This window comes from Lampris incognitus, chromosome 6 (assembly GCF_029633865.1).
Source record: "Lampris incognitus isolate fLamInc1 chromosome 6, fLamInc1.hap2, whole genome shotgun sequence".
Taxonomy (NCBI): Eukaryota; Metazoa; Chordata; class Actinopteri; order Lampriformes; family Lampridae; genus Lampris; species Lampris incognitus.
The window spans coordinates 8843963-8859466 of record NC_079216.1 but is presented as its reverse complement, the minus strand read 5'-3'; the positions used below and the strand labels follow the sequence as shown (position 1 = coordinate 8859466).

General features: G+C 47.9%; 1 protein-coding gene across 1 annotated transcript in view; it reads left to right on the top strand.

Annotated features, from left to right (window-relative positions):
• The window catches only part of LOC130113934 (neuronal cell adhesion molecule-like), a 113436-nt gene that overhangs the window by 46653 nt on the left and 51279 nt on the right, over positions 1-15504 (top strand). The window lies entirely within an intron of this gene.

Below are 15504 nucleotides of genomic sequence, written 5' to 3'. Positions count from 1 at the left end.
TCTTCTGCAGAGCAAAAGCAGCACATGACGGGAGGGGAGAAGCAAAACCTGATGATCAGACAAATTCATTTGATGGATTTTGTGGTAGGGGGGGACATCTTCCATCCATACATCCATTAGTCATCCATTATCCAAGCCGCTTATCCCAATCGGGGTCGTGGGATGCTGGAGGCCTATCCCAGCAGTCATTGGGCGGCAGGCAGGGAGACACCCTGGACAGGCTGCCAGGCCATCACAGGGCCGACACACACACACCTAGGGACAATTTAGTATTAAGTATTGCTTTGGTAATACATATACTAAAATTGGGGGGACATCGTACCAGCGCAAAAACTAAGGTATACGAATGAATGTCATTTTTAGACTTAATAAAGGCATGCTACGATAATTATTACAACAAAGGCAGGTTGGTTTTTTCATTTTAACTCAAAAATGGGCGATGCAATAACCATCCCAGCTAAATCTAGACTGATGGTTTGCCGCCATGGTTACGGAGTAATGTGTAAGATGCTATATTGCTACATCTAGCAAGTGACCTTAAAATATACTTATTCATTCTTCATCTGTAGACTTTAAAGAGGATCTTTAGCGGCGCTGCTTCATAATCTACTACGGCAGTAATTCTTCCTCCTGTCGGGTTGGGCCCCGAGGCGAGGGGACAGGCACACCTTGGCCTAACTGGCCGAGTAAAATGCAGACCAGTACAGCCCTGGAGGCAGACCATTTGTGTCCTGTCAAGTTAGGGTGTTAGTGCAACCCTAACACACGAACACACTCTTGCACATGCACACACACACACACATGCACACACTGCCCCTGCAGGACTGATTGAGAGGCGGTCACAAAGCCAGCAAGCTCCACCGTCGCCTCACCCGGCTTACAGTCAAAAAGCACTCCAAAGACTCTTCTCCTGCATTAGCAACCGGTTGTGGACCAAACCCACCCAGCCAAATATAGACAAGGGGCTGTTGGGGGAAACAGCCTGTCAGAGTTAAATGGTGGCTGTGTTTCTGCCGGAGCCACAGTTTGACAAATGAAGGCTGATGTTCTAGGTGGAGAGGAGAGGAGCAGTACTTGCCGAGGCCATTATTTCTGATGGGGTTAGAGAGGAGAGGATCTGTATAGCGATGGAGAACTATTTGTCTGGGCAGGGACAGACCCTGGGCAAAACATCAGAAACACTCAAAAAAAGAAAAACATTGCAGGGGACGTCTGGGTAGCGTAACGGCCTATTCCGTTGACTTCCAACACAGGACTCTCCGGTTCGAATCCCCGTGTGGGTATGTGTCCTGGTTAATGCACTAGCGCCTCCTCTGGTCAGTCAGGGCGTCTGTTCAGGAGGGAGGGGTAACTGGGAGGAATAGCGTGATCCTCCCCCTGGTGAAACTCCTCACTGTCAGGTGAAAAGAAGCGGCTGGCAACTCCACATGTATGGAGGGAGACATGTGGTAGTCTGCAGCCCTCCCCGGATCAGCTGAGGGGGTGGAGCAGCGACCGGGACAGCTCGGAGAATAGGGTAATTGGCCAAAAAAATACAAATAAAAATTGCATCCCTCCAAATAATGTGTGATGTAGACAATCCACCCCCACCCCAAAAAAATGACTATTTAGTCTCTCTGGATAGCTTGTGGTTTTACACATCATCAAGGCTCTATCCTAGCATTTCTAGAGTTCCAGAGAGAGTTGCTTTCTCAGTGCCAGGGAGGGGGGACTTAACTCTATGAATAAAGGCTTAGCCTCTCATTACAACCATTAATGCCCATTAGTTACCGTTTCAGTCACATAGACCCGTGAGAGGGATGTTCTCGCTGAGCCTCGTTGGACCGCCGGCCATCAGTCGCTCAGCATCAGGGACTTACTAGTGCATTCTTTCATCTTCGACATCGTCACTTTCATTTCGACCAAACCGGTACGAAATGGGGTCGCCAACGCAAGAGCGTTCAGTCTGCTTTTGGGAGATTCTGTCTGTGTCCGGAACCATCGTATGGGCTTTGCAAAGTGTACAGCCGCACAGGGCCTCGCACCTGGACTGTAATCCTGCATTTTTATATATATGCTATATATTTACTGTTCTCGACCCAACATGCTTCTAAAATGAAATTCCCATGTGTCAGTTCCATTATACATAGTCAAGATCAAAAAAAATGTAACAAATTATTCAGGTTTTTTCATTTTCTTTTTTTCTGTAAAAATTTTTGTTTGTTTGAATTTTCCCCTCTTTTTCTCCCCACTTGTACTTGGCCAATTACCCCACTCTTCCAAGCCGTCCCGGTCCCACCCCCCGTGACGGCCCTTTCTGTGTCCCTGGTGTGAGTATCACGTGTTTCCAAGCCTCCGAAATTAATTAGATCAGTTTTCATCAAATGTCTTTTTAGGAAAGATGGGATGTGAAGGAGAATTCAGAGCACACGTTCCTCTTCGAACCAAATGCGGTCCGGGTATTAACTTGGGGCTGTCCTTGATGAATTGCTTCCTTTTCCCGGGTTGTTGGTTGAGTTTACCATATGAAAAACTTGGGATTGCCAAATGTAGTGTAATCCAGTGCCAGTGTAATCAAATTTTATTGAGGCTTGGCTGAAAAGACTGTGTTTGAACTCAGTGTGCATGCAGCTTTTCATCACATGTTGTACTTTGTTTTAGATAATCTTGTAAATTTTTTAGGTTGATTGCAATTCTGCATTGACCTATCGGTTGCATTGACCCTGTAGCTGGGCAAATGGCAAGTTTGAAAGTTTGTGTTTCATTGCCACTGCATCTTTAAACTATTGAACACATAACAAGGACACACTCTCATAGATTTGAAGCACAGCTATTGTGTGACTTTGCTGTGAACAGAATGACACAGGATTACTGTCTTAAAAAGTTTGAAATTGGAAGTAGTTCTTGAATTGGCCTACTTCCAATTACACATTTTCAGTTGTGTAGCTAATCTTTACCTATCTATCTATGCCTGTGACCCCAGTTTGGGCATAGACCACATACAAAGGCTCTCCAGGCATCCTGGTCCTGGGCCAATTTCTCCATCTTTCCCCATGTATGGCCAGTCCTCTTCACATCTGCCTCCAGGTCACTGCGCCAGGTGTTTCTTGATCTACCTCTTTTCCTTTTCCCTTGTGGATTCCAAAGGAGGGGATGTGGATGCAGGCTTGCGAAGAGTGTGGCCATTCCATCTCCAGCATCTTCGGAGGATTTCTTCCTCTGCAGGCTGCTGTTTTGTTCACTGCGACAGTTCCTGGTTGCTGATAATATTTGGCCAGCGAATTCATAGGATTCTTCTGAGGCAGGTGTTGGGGAAAAGTCTGGATTCTCTTCATTACCGTGACAGTTGTTCTCCAGGTCTCTGCTCCATACAGCCAAACAGGCTTCACAATGGTATTGAAGATCCCGATCTTGGTGTTGGTGGTCAGATCTGAGGATCCCCAGACATTTTTCAGCTGATGGAAAGCTAACCTTGCCTTACCAATCTGGAATTTTACATCAGCATCTGCCCCACCCAGTTTGTCAACAATGCTGCCATGGTAAGTGAAGCTCTCCACCTCTTCTAGTGCTTCACCTTCCAGTGTGATGGGAATAACATTGGCTGTGTTGACCTTGAGGACCTTGCTCTTCCCTTTGTAGATATTGAAGCCAAGGCGTGTGGCATTCACTGCAACCAAGTAGGTCTTCTCCTTGAGTAGCTAACGTTACATATTATTGACATCATATCCTGAATGGACGCTTAACACGTACATTGTAAAATAGATGTTTTTAAAGTTAGTTCATCTGAATCATGTTTTCAGCGAACTGACAACCCAGAAAAGCAAGCTGACACCTCAGAAACACTTGAAAACTTATTTCAAGATTGATTTGTTTGAGCAGGTTAAAGGAGATGGAGAAAGTCTTACTTACATCCCTGTCGATGGTGTTTCTGTGAAGTCCTACCTTGAGTTAAACCACATGGACAATACCAAGTGACAGAATAAGGCTCTCCTCTTAGTCTCTCCCTCTTAGAATAATGGTGAGTGTACAGAAAAAATACATATTTTGCTCGTTGTCTTACAAGAGTATGAGGATTATAATGTTAATTAAGAAAAATAAATAAACACAACATCTTACAACAGCATATATTTTTACCCAGGCCCTTCCCCAATCTGCACAGATTGTACAGCTAAACGTGAGACTGTCGGTTTGTGAATGAGTTAGCACCCATGCTCATGATGTGCTTTGCTTCTAAAAACAAAAGAAAGGACACTTAAACACATATACTAAATCAAATGTTAGAGCTCCTTGTGAAGAAAAAATACATTCTGAGCTCTCATCATCTAAAGCAACAAGGTTTCTTGAGATAATCTTTGGGGATTGAGCAAAATGCAACGTAGGTCCCAGATATAAGGCTCGCCCCTTTTTAGCAAATTGATTAGCATATTTGGTGGTTAACTCCCGATTCTCTCCGCATAAAAGAAGGGAATGATTTCATTTTCTCACACTTTGAAAGGATCATTGTTTGTGTCCTCTCTGTCTGAAATTGGATGGTGGGTCCTTTTAGAAAGCAGTGGAGGGGAAATGATTTGTATTCACCTGCCGTATCTGAATAGAGCCAAGGAGGGGCCGAGGAGACAGAGCGAGAAAGAGAGAGAGAGAGAGAGAGAGGGAGGTGACATATTAATACACATCCTGATTTGTTGTATCGGTCAATAATCTCCCAACTCACCAGAGTGACCTCTCACTTCTAAACACACGCCACCGTAATAAACGGCCCTGCAGAGCTCGAATTACGCTAATGGCACTAACTAACCACTAAGCAATTTTGAATTAGTCGAACGTCTAAGAGACCGGGCTAAATAAGGCTGAAAAGTGAAATTCTAGGAGACGTCTAAATCTCCAAGCCGGAGTGCTAAATAGTTAATAACACACGTAACTAATTGAGACACAATCATGTAATAGCTAACTAGCTAATTGCTTTGTCCGTGGTTCTTTGCCGTGCCTTTTAGCATACCGTGTTGATTAATGACTGTTTCCTTCTGAAGTGTGGACCCCAGAAAGGCTTCATCGTCAGCAATAAAGAATAAACACAATGGTCTAAAAGTGGCCTACATTTATCCGAATGTATTCTGAGCTAGATGATGGCTAACGCATAGCCGCCATGTTGAAATCAGGTGTTCAGTCAGTCAAGTTGGTGTTGGTGTTCAGCGGGTATTTACTACATCTTCAAAGCATCTCAAACACATATGCATCAAGATCTGTGAACCGTAACACAAGTTTCACGTTTCTCCATCCCTTCCACTCCTGAAAATGAATCCCTTCTCTTCTTTTTTTCCCGTCTCTTTCCATTTTCCCAATTCTTTTCTGCGCCCCCCCCCCCCCCACCACCGCTCTTTCTTTATTGGCTTGGGCCAGGCAACTGGATTCTTCTGTTGGCCTCACAAAGGAGACAAAGTGGTTCTGGGGACTTTAGAGTAATGAGCGATTCCTCTTACAGTGTTACACACAGACCGGCAGCAGTGTCGGCAAAGCCCTCCGCGCACAATGGAAGGGTTTGAGAGGTCCGCCGAGCCCTCTGAAGCCCCTCTTTTGATTGAGTTTCTTGGCCCTGGGACCTGGTGTTGGGTGGGTGGGAGGGGTTGGGTCGCAGGAATGGGAGGTGTGGGTTCAGGAAGGGGGCGAGGACCCTCCTCCGCGCTGAACTTTCACAAGACACAGGTGGAGTGAAGTGGTAAGTTTTCAGGGGAGGGAGAGGAGGAGGTCGAGGGGATGGGGGTAGGAAAAGTTCATTGTGGAGCATTGTGAATGTAAAGGTGGCAGGGCTGCATTCAGCAATGCCAGCGTCCCCCACCCCACCCCACCCCCACCTGCAGGGGGCAGCGGTGGGAGGGATGGGGGCTGTTCTCAGCACCAGTAGTCAATTTGTAAAAAGAAAGCTTTCCAGCTGAAGCCATAGCCCTACATATTCTTAACCATGAAAGATTTTTTCGCCCAAAGTGTAGTTAAAACTTTTTTACATTATACCTTATACCACACAGCATGCATATTTTTTAGCAATTCTATCCTCATCATATTTTGGACCTTGTTGAGAATTAATTTGGTAAGGGATAATCCACTCCAAGGTTGACATTAAAGGATTTTAACACACTCCACTTTGCGTCAGGTGGTTGCCTCCGCCGTGAGCTAAAATCTTGTAACACACCTCAGAGCAGATTATCCTACCATGGTAATTTGCCAAAAATAATTAAAATAGTAGCATTTGTTTATTTTTATTTTGGACATTTTGGACTCTGAATGAAGATGTTATGAAGGTAAAGCTTTGAAGTTTTGCCGGGCTTGCTACTAAATCGGCACGTTGCTATGGTTACTTAACGACTCTTGATGCCCATCATCCATCCATCCATCCATTATCCAAACCGCTTATCCTGCTCTCAGGGTCGCTGGGATGCTGGAGCCTGATGCCCGCGTATAAAATTAGAAGGTTAAACATGAGCCAATCTACGTACACCCTTCAGCCAATCAGAAACGAGTATTCTGCGTGACCATGGTATCACTTACAGTATTCATTCGCTGCAGTGTCCATGAACTTCAACCTATGAAAAACACAGGCTGCATGCCAAATTGGAGCGATTTCGTTAGGTGTAAATTAGAGAAAGGAGGTTATTGACACCCTCATTAGTCTGTCGCGATAACAGCCTGTCAATGGCAGAGCTGTTAGCTACCACAACCATGGTCATTTAGACTCTATATCTCCTCACTCTTTCAGATCAGGTGATAGGGAGAGGTCCCACTGCAGCCAGGGGCAAGGCTGCTACCGTGCAAATCTCTAGATTTCTTTATACGTACTAGCACCCCTTGATTAAAACACATCACACTGTGAACGGGGGGGGGGGGGGGGCAGTTTTACAAAGAGTTGTTTTTAGTCAATTTGTTCAACAGAGGTGACGGCATCCCCTTGCATCCCCCGCTCAAATCGACCCCTGCTCCACTGCCACTTTCCCCCCCAAAGGCGATTTCACATTCTGGTAGCCTGCGTTGGTGGCAGATAGTTCCAGCGAGGTGTTTCGCGGGCACGTTCCCCCTTTTGTTATCTGATGTCGTCGGCAGATTTTGCTACATTGAACGGTACCGCACAAAGCAGGGGTGCAGGTGTCAATGACCATTGTATTGAAAACAAAGCGAATTCCGCCACCAGAATGTGAATTATAACACAGCAGGTCTTTACTAGAAAACACCCCGTTGCAGCAACTGTCGACTCATAAAAGCGAGAGTTGTTTCTCAGTGTCCCGCAGCGGTGAAATAACTCGCGGGGAAGGTGCATCAGCCAAAACGTACACCCACACTTGTATTCTTTTCTTTCTTTTTTTTGTATTTAAGACCAGCATTTCCTCCTCTTCCTCTCTCATGTGGGCTCCTTTTGTCCTAAAGCTAAGCTGAAAGTAATCTCCACATGTTGGCCCCCATCTTGAACCCTGGACCTTTCACATAGGGTAAGCCATGCGGTGTGAACATGGTGGCCAACTGAGACTGTAATCTTGCCTCCTTTGTGGCGCTCAGAGGAGGCCGAGGCTGTTTTTAAGGGCAGAGCAGATGTCAAGCGAACAGTTTCTCTCTAAGGTTACTTATAAGATGAGAAATAGGCCTGCCCCCCCCCCATACATAGGTCTGTGTTTGATGAGGGTGTTGGCATCTTTGTCCACATGGAGATGTAATGAGGATTCTGGTGGATTGCCATGGATATGGAGCACCCTATTTCAATGACATTTTAACAGGCTCGCCACTGCAGAAACACTTTGAAATGTTCTATATTTAGCCGGTGAACTTTTCCCGATGGAGTGAGGATACAGTAAAATGATAATAATGGTGATGGATTACATTTATATAGCGCTTTATCCAGACTCTGCAGCTTTTCCTAACCCAGTCCTCAAGGAACCCTTATCCTGCAGATTTTCATTGTAACCCTACATAGGTATCCCTGCTTGTACTTACTCAACCAATCATCTCACAGCACTCAACTATGCAAGGTGTGCAACATCTGACATAATTCATTGCTGATTGGTTGAATAACTACGAACAGGTACCTATTCAGGGTTGCAAAGAAAATCTGCAGGATAGGGGTTCCTTGAGGGCTGGGTTGGGAAACGCCTATCTAGACACCCAAACTGCTTCATATTGAAGGGGGGAAATTCACCTCAAACAACATGTAGCACCAACATGTAGCACCCACATGCACGGCAGCCATTTTGCGCCAGTACGCTCACCACACCTCAGCTTGAGGTGGAGAGGGAGGAATCCATCCATCCATTATCCAAACTGCTTATCCTGCTCTCAGGGTCGAGGGGATGCTGGAGCCTATCCCAGCAGTCATTGAGCAGCAGGCGGGGAGACACCCTGGACAGGCTGCCAGGCCATCACCGGGCCGACACACACACATTCACACCTAGGGACAATTTAGTATGGCCGATAACACCTGACCTACATGTCTTTGGACTGTGAGAGAAAACCGGAGCACCCGGAGTAAATCCATGCAGACATGGGGTGATGTGCAAACTCCACACAGATGATGACCCGGGACGACCCCCGACGCGATGCGGCATGGTGGCACAGTGGTTAGCGCAGTTGCTTCACAGCAAGAAGGTCCTGGATTCGAGCCCTGAGGTAGTCCAACCTCGGGGGAGGGAAGAAATCATTGAGCGAATTACTATTATTAGGACCAGAGGAAAGATTGCCTCCTACTGGGCCACTAACACTGCTTCCAGTAGCATCCCAGGAGGTCTCTCATCCAAGTACTAGCCAGGCCCACACCTGCTTAGCTTCTGTCATTCGGCAGAGTCAGGGTACACGTCGGTTTGGCTGCAGAACTGTGCTTTATAGGCTTGTGGGTGTGTTGCAAATGCATCAGTGTACTGTGCTTGTTTTTGGACCTTAGTTGATGCATGTTTTCTGGTCTGCTATAATGATGGAATAGTCATTTTGTACCTTTTTCTTTTGTAGATTTATGGAAATTCTCTTTTTTCAGGACCGTTTTGTTTTTGTGGCTAGTTTTTCTTGTGGGTCGGTTAAGCCTTGTTTGGTTTAGGGGAAATCCTTGTAACCAGTCGGTAAGTGAAGCACAAGCTGGTCCACATGCATCCCTGCCTCTTCTCTCATGTGTTTGCTCATGATAATGAGGCACCACTCAGCATATGAATGACCTCCGCCCAAACACACCCTCAGGTCCGGGCGTAAACACTTTAGCTCCATGTCCTGAGTGTGTGTTATCACACAACAATACATTTACACCTCTCTGACATGCAAACATATGCATGCACGCTTGTGCACACATGAGGGCAGCATATATATACACACATATGCACACAAACACACACACAGAAATGCACATACATACACACATATGCACACAAACACACATTTTTAAAAACTTTCTCAAAAACAGACATCTACACACAAACAAACACACACGCACGCATATATACACATTAACACACAAGTCTAGTTTATAAGCATGCACAAATATGTGTACTCACACACACATGCACATGCACAAACGGACAAACACGCACATGCTCGCACACATCAGCTTGAACACATGAATACGTGCACTAAATCACTTTGTGTGAACATACACAAACATTTGCCCACTCGCACATTTACACTTTCCTCTCTCTCGCTCTCTTGCTTACACACACACACACACACACACACACACACACACACACACACACAGAAATGCACATACACACGCACACATATTTTTACACACTGACTCAAAAACAGACATCTACACACAAACAAACATGCACGCACACATAGTATATACACATAAACACACAAGTCTGGTTTATACGCATGCACACAAGTATACTCACACACATGCACATGCACAAACAGACACACACGCACACACACACACACACTACTGCAACTAGTCAGTGTGCTTGGTGTAGGGATGTAGCATCGCTGTGTGTTGTGCGGTAATTGCGGTGTCTGCCATCACGTGAAGGTCAAGTTCACATCCACAGATGCTCATTCAGCCATTACGCTCGCCTCCACTCCTGATCTCATTTTAATGAGTGCCTTTTTGAAGTACGTCAACTCACTTAATTCCTCACTAACGAGGTACCGTATGAGTCAGGTGTCATACAAGCTCACGGCCGCATGTCGGGGGACGCGACTCTCCCAGCTTCTCTGCCAGGGCTGATGGATTTATTTTGGGGCTAGAATGGAGATTTACACTTCACAGAGACCTGCAGTTTGACACCAACAATTATCCCGTGAGGAAGGAGGGTGCCCCGCTTGATTCGCCCGCTCGAGAAAGGGCCTTGTTATCATCAGAGGACGCGTGGCTCCGCCGACGAAATATTACATTGAGACGTGAGAATCGGCGCCGTCGTGTTTCATTGGGGTCTGTAACAGGCAGGGATTTCCTCCTCAGTGCCTCCATCCCTGTCATCTCCAGCAGCAACGCCCCCATCCGAATGCTAAAGCCCCCTTGTCGGGAGGGCCTGTGCCAGCGGTGATTAGCATTTGAGCCCAGGGGACATCAAGTGAATCCCAGAGTGTTTCACCGTGCGGAGGAAGGGAGGCAAATGCCAATACACATCGGTGCTCCGTGAAGGGAGGAGGGCCAGGCAAATTTGCTGGGCTTGTTGCGTCAGCAGCGGCTGCCTGTTAGCGCCGGACTTCAGGGCACTTGTTTTTTTGGATTCCCCCCTCCCTTTTCTCCCCAGTTGTATCCGGCCAATTACGCCACTCTTCCTAGCCGTCCCGGTCGCTGCTCCACCCCCTCTGCTGATCCGGGGAGGGCTGCAGACTACCACATGCCTCCTCCTATACATGTGGAGTCACCAGCCGCTTCTTTTCACCTGACATTGAGGAGTTTCACCAGGGGGGCGTAGAGCATGGGAGGATCACGGTATCCCCCCCTCCCCCTCCCTGAACAGGCACTCTGACTGACCAGAGGAGGCGCTAGTGCAGCGACCAGGACACACATCCGGCTTCCCACCTGCAGACACGGCCAATCGTGTCTGTAGGGACGCCCGACCAAGCCGGAGGTAACACGGGGGTTTGAACCGGCGATTCCCGTGTTGGTAGGCAACCGAATAGACCGCTACGCTACCCAGACGCCCCTTGGCCCTTTTGAATCTATAGTAAGGAGAATCCAATGTGGGGAAAATGGAAAATCCAGCCCTCTTAACATCCAAAGGTTGCCATGGGGTGAAGGTGCATGATTAGCACACGTGCACGGAAACAAAAGTCGGATTCACAAATGACATGGACGCGATGCTTGTGTAGCAAAATCAAAAGAGGTCGGGGGTTCATTCATTGAAACAAAAGACAGAGAGGATCTAAATAACTTGTTTATTGTGGGCTGGATGAAAAAAAAAAAGAGAGCGCTTTATTGTCCGGCATTGTACAGTGCGGATGAAAAGGCCGCAGCTTGTTTTTCAGAGGCGGGTCTCCCCGAACACCAGGACCCCAATTCAGATGTTAACCACGCTGATTATTTGCATACCTCCCCTATAATTGTAAACGCTAATGAGTGGATTATGGGAAACGTATGCCGGAGCCGGGCTCTGGAATGTGTATTGTGATCCTGTCACTGCAGATAAGAGGCCTGTGTTGAGAGGTAACAGTCCAGTGCAAACTTCAAGAGCCCTGCTGAATATTAAGCCTTCGACATCACACACCTTTTTAATTCCTATCCGCACTAATGCCTGGCCGGTGCTCTGGCTTTGAAACCGCGGCCGGTAATACCGAAGCAATTAAGGACGAGCGCTAAACGCAGCCGATTAAACGTTCCTCGCCTTCTGTGGTCCAAAAGCTATACGGGGGTTTAGTTAAGCGATAACTTCTTTTTTTTTTTTATTTAAATCCCATTTAGCTGTTACTTCTTCAAACTCTAGTGAGCTAACGAGAGATATTTACGACTTCCCACAGGCCGACCGTTTCTCCCGGAGGCTCGCTGCGCCGAGCGAGGCCTCCCCCATTAAACCAGCCAACCCAACCAGCTCTGGGCGGGTTCCAGCAACTCACATCCTGAGACGTTGTGGAGGCACACAGCGGGTTCCCCCCTAAAAAAAAACATGTCCCCTATTACGGTATCCGTTTTCTCACCGCCGCTTTCCTGGGCTCGCAGCCCTTCTCATCATTATACCCCCCTTGTGACCAATCATCTGTGGTACGACCCCCGCTGTTCCATTAAGGTCATACTGAGGCTCACAAAACCCCTGTCACCATTAGCTGTAAATAGCACTGATTAGGGGAGTTAATTTGGGCACATGGCGTTAAAAAAACCCCATAACCGGTCTTTCACCGTCGACATAAAGACTGTACGGCGCCCGTGAGCTGGGGTGATGTTGTTAGTTTTGCAGCAATGCATCGCTTTTGCAATCCCAAAATCATATCTAGCAGTTCGCATAATGCGGTATTATCTGTAGCTGTAAGTCAGACTCAATGGAGCCTTTTCTCCCCCGGCGACATCTTTTCATTTGCGCCGTGGGGCGGTGCAATTCTCGGTCCCCGTGCTCCTGTCAGCTCCATCTGTGACCTGTCAGACACGTCCGGATCCTCAGGAGCCTTGGTGTGGGCGCGCTTGCACATGCCAGGGTGAGTGTGTACATTTTTTGTGTGTGTGTGTGTGTCCTCGCCTGTATGTGCAGTGCCTGCGATGTGCGCACTAAAGCAATTAGTTTGGGGTTGGTGAAGTGGACGGGCATGGGAGGATAACAATGGGCTAATTGAAGAGGCTGGCTGAATGGGAAGCCAGACGGCTCAATGGGGCTCTCACACAGGGACCGAGTGTTTTCTTCCCAGACCGCATGAACAGAGGAACTGAAAGCAAGTCCCCAAGTACAAGGTGGTGTCTCTTATATGGAGTGGACGACGGTAATAACTGTCCCAGAGTCCCACTAGCTTGACATTCATGATTCAGACTGAGCAAACACACCTGTGGTAATACTTGGCTAGTTAAAATCACAGCATAGCAACTTGTCATTTAGTAACTGCAGTGAACACGAGGATAACTTTGTTTTATTTTATTTTTTCCCCTCTTCTTGTCCACAACTGTACCCGGCCTGTTACCTCATTCTTCCGAACCGTCCCGATCGCCGCTCCACCCCCCTCTGCTGCGGACTACCACACGTCTCCTCCCATACATGTGGAGTCGCCAGCTGCTTCTTTTCACCCGACAGTGAGGAGTTTCACCAGGGGGACGTATCGCGTGGGAGGATCACGCTAATCCCCCCAGTTCCCCCCCCAACTGAGCAGAGGAGGCGCTAGCGCAGCGACCAGGACACATACCCACATCCGGCTTCCCGCCCGCAGACACGGCCAATTGTGTCTGTAGGGACGCCCGACCGAGCCGGAGGTAACACGGGGGGTTCGATCCGACGATCCCCGTGTTGGTAGGCAACGGAACAGACCGCCACACCACCCAGACACCCGTTACCCTCGTTTTCAATGCGAATGTTGTCTCGATATAATCTATCGTGTGTCATTAATTTCAAATAATAGCTGCTAGTTGTTCAAACCGTCCTGTCATGTTGCATTTAATAGACCACTTCCTTGATGATTTTTGTCCACAATGCGACAGCTCGTCACGAAGAACACCAGACAAAGAGTGTGTTTGTGATAAGGCCACAGTATCTGGCAGTAAATTGAGCCTCGTTGACTTTGGCGTGGATGGTTGCTAAGCTCAGGAACAGGTTCCCTGGTTTTTCTCCCTGCCCCTGCACGTGGAGGCTGCATGTTTTCCTCGTGTTCAAGTGGGTTTCCTTGTGACATCCAGACCACAGACGTGCACGCTAAGTGAATTAGAGACCTGATAAATGACAGTGTGGGGGATTGTGTGTGTGTGTGTGTGTGTGTGTTGTGCCTGTGATGGGCCGTTGACCTGTCAACAGTTTCCCTGGACATGAATGAATGAATAAATAAATGGATGACTTCGGCCTCTCTGAGTCTGTCAGCACAGGCAATGTTATTAGTGTGTCTGTCAACGTGTGCTTTCTAAGGATTCAGAATCAGGATCTTGTTTATTGGCCATGCAGGTTTGCACATACATGGGATCTGACGGCAGTTTCGTGGCTCTCTCAGTGCACTTAACATAGAATAACAACACCACAACACAACAACCTTCAGATGTAGACACAAGGATTGTGTTTACAGGCGACATAAGAGGTGATAAGGTGCAGTGGTGCAGAGAATATATCAGAGAAGCTGAAACGGATGTTAGCAGGTCACTTACAAACGTGCCTGAGGTCGATGGACATGACAGGGCGGGGTTGGGGGTGGGGGTGGGGGGGTGATGCTACTCAGCATAAGTGATACATTTATTTTTTAAAATTCAGTTTCTGCCCACTGACGTTGCACTTCCGTGAAATCTCCAGTATTACATCACCGATCAGGGCGGTGTCAGCAGTGCCGCAAGAGGGCGACACTGTTGTGTTCTTTTCATTGCATGTAGGTTAGTGAACTTGGCCAGCTTTGAAACGATGTCCAGTACTGAGACGTTTTATCCGGTGGATGGCCGTCAGACATGCCTACGACTCCAGAATTAAAAACTGATTTGGGGGCGCCCGGGTGGCGTGGCGGTCTGTTCCGTTGCCTACAACACAGGAATCGCCGGCTCGAATCCCCGTGTTACCTCCGGCTCGGTCGGGCATCCCTACAGAGTCAATTGGCCGTGTCTGCGGGTGGGAAGCCGGATGTGGGTATGTGTCCTGGTCTCTGCACTAGCGCCTCCTCTGGTAGGTCGGGGCGCCTGTTCGGGGGGGAGGGGGAACTACGGGGAATAGTGCGATCCTCCCACGCACTACGTCCCCTTGGCGAAACTCCTCACTGTCAGGTGAAACGAAGCGGCTGGCGACTCCACATGTATGGGAGGAGGCATGTGGTAGTCTGCAGCCCTCCCCGGATCAGCAGAGACCGGGACAGCTCGGAAGAGTGGCCGGATGCAATTGGGGAGAAAAGGGGAGGGGAAAAAAAAAGATTTGGGGTTTAATTACACTTGAAGCTTGGAAAACGTGGGCTCACAACAACCCACTCGGTGTAGAGGAAGCTGTTGCCCTGTACGGCAAATGTGCGGTTTGCAAATGACAAAATGGCAGACATGTTTTAACACTCATCGGTCGGTTATGAGTGTGGTGGATGTGGGCAGCCTCGAGACACGGTGGTTTTTCCCCTCCCACAGAGCGCCGCCCCACCTCATTCACACGCTGGCGCTGGCTGACACCTCACAGGGATCATTAAAGGACACGCAAATAGACTTGTGCAGGCAGACACGCACACACACACGCACACACACTGACCGGTTGGAGCTGAGCTGCCACACCTCATTAAATTGGGAAATGAATCCTGGATGAACGCCTGGCTCTCCTCCAGATAAGATTCGCCAGGCGGGATTCACCATAAAAAAAATTATAATTAACACATTTATACTCGTGCCGTCACACTGTCCTCCTTTTCTCCCCTATCCGAAACTGTGCATTGCCAGGTTCATGCTACATTTTACGTTTGTTTTTTTTTCATAAATCATAGCGGCCT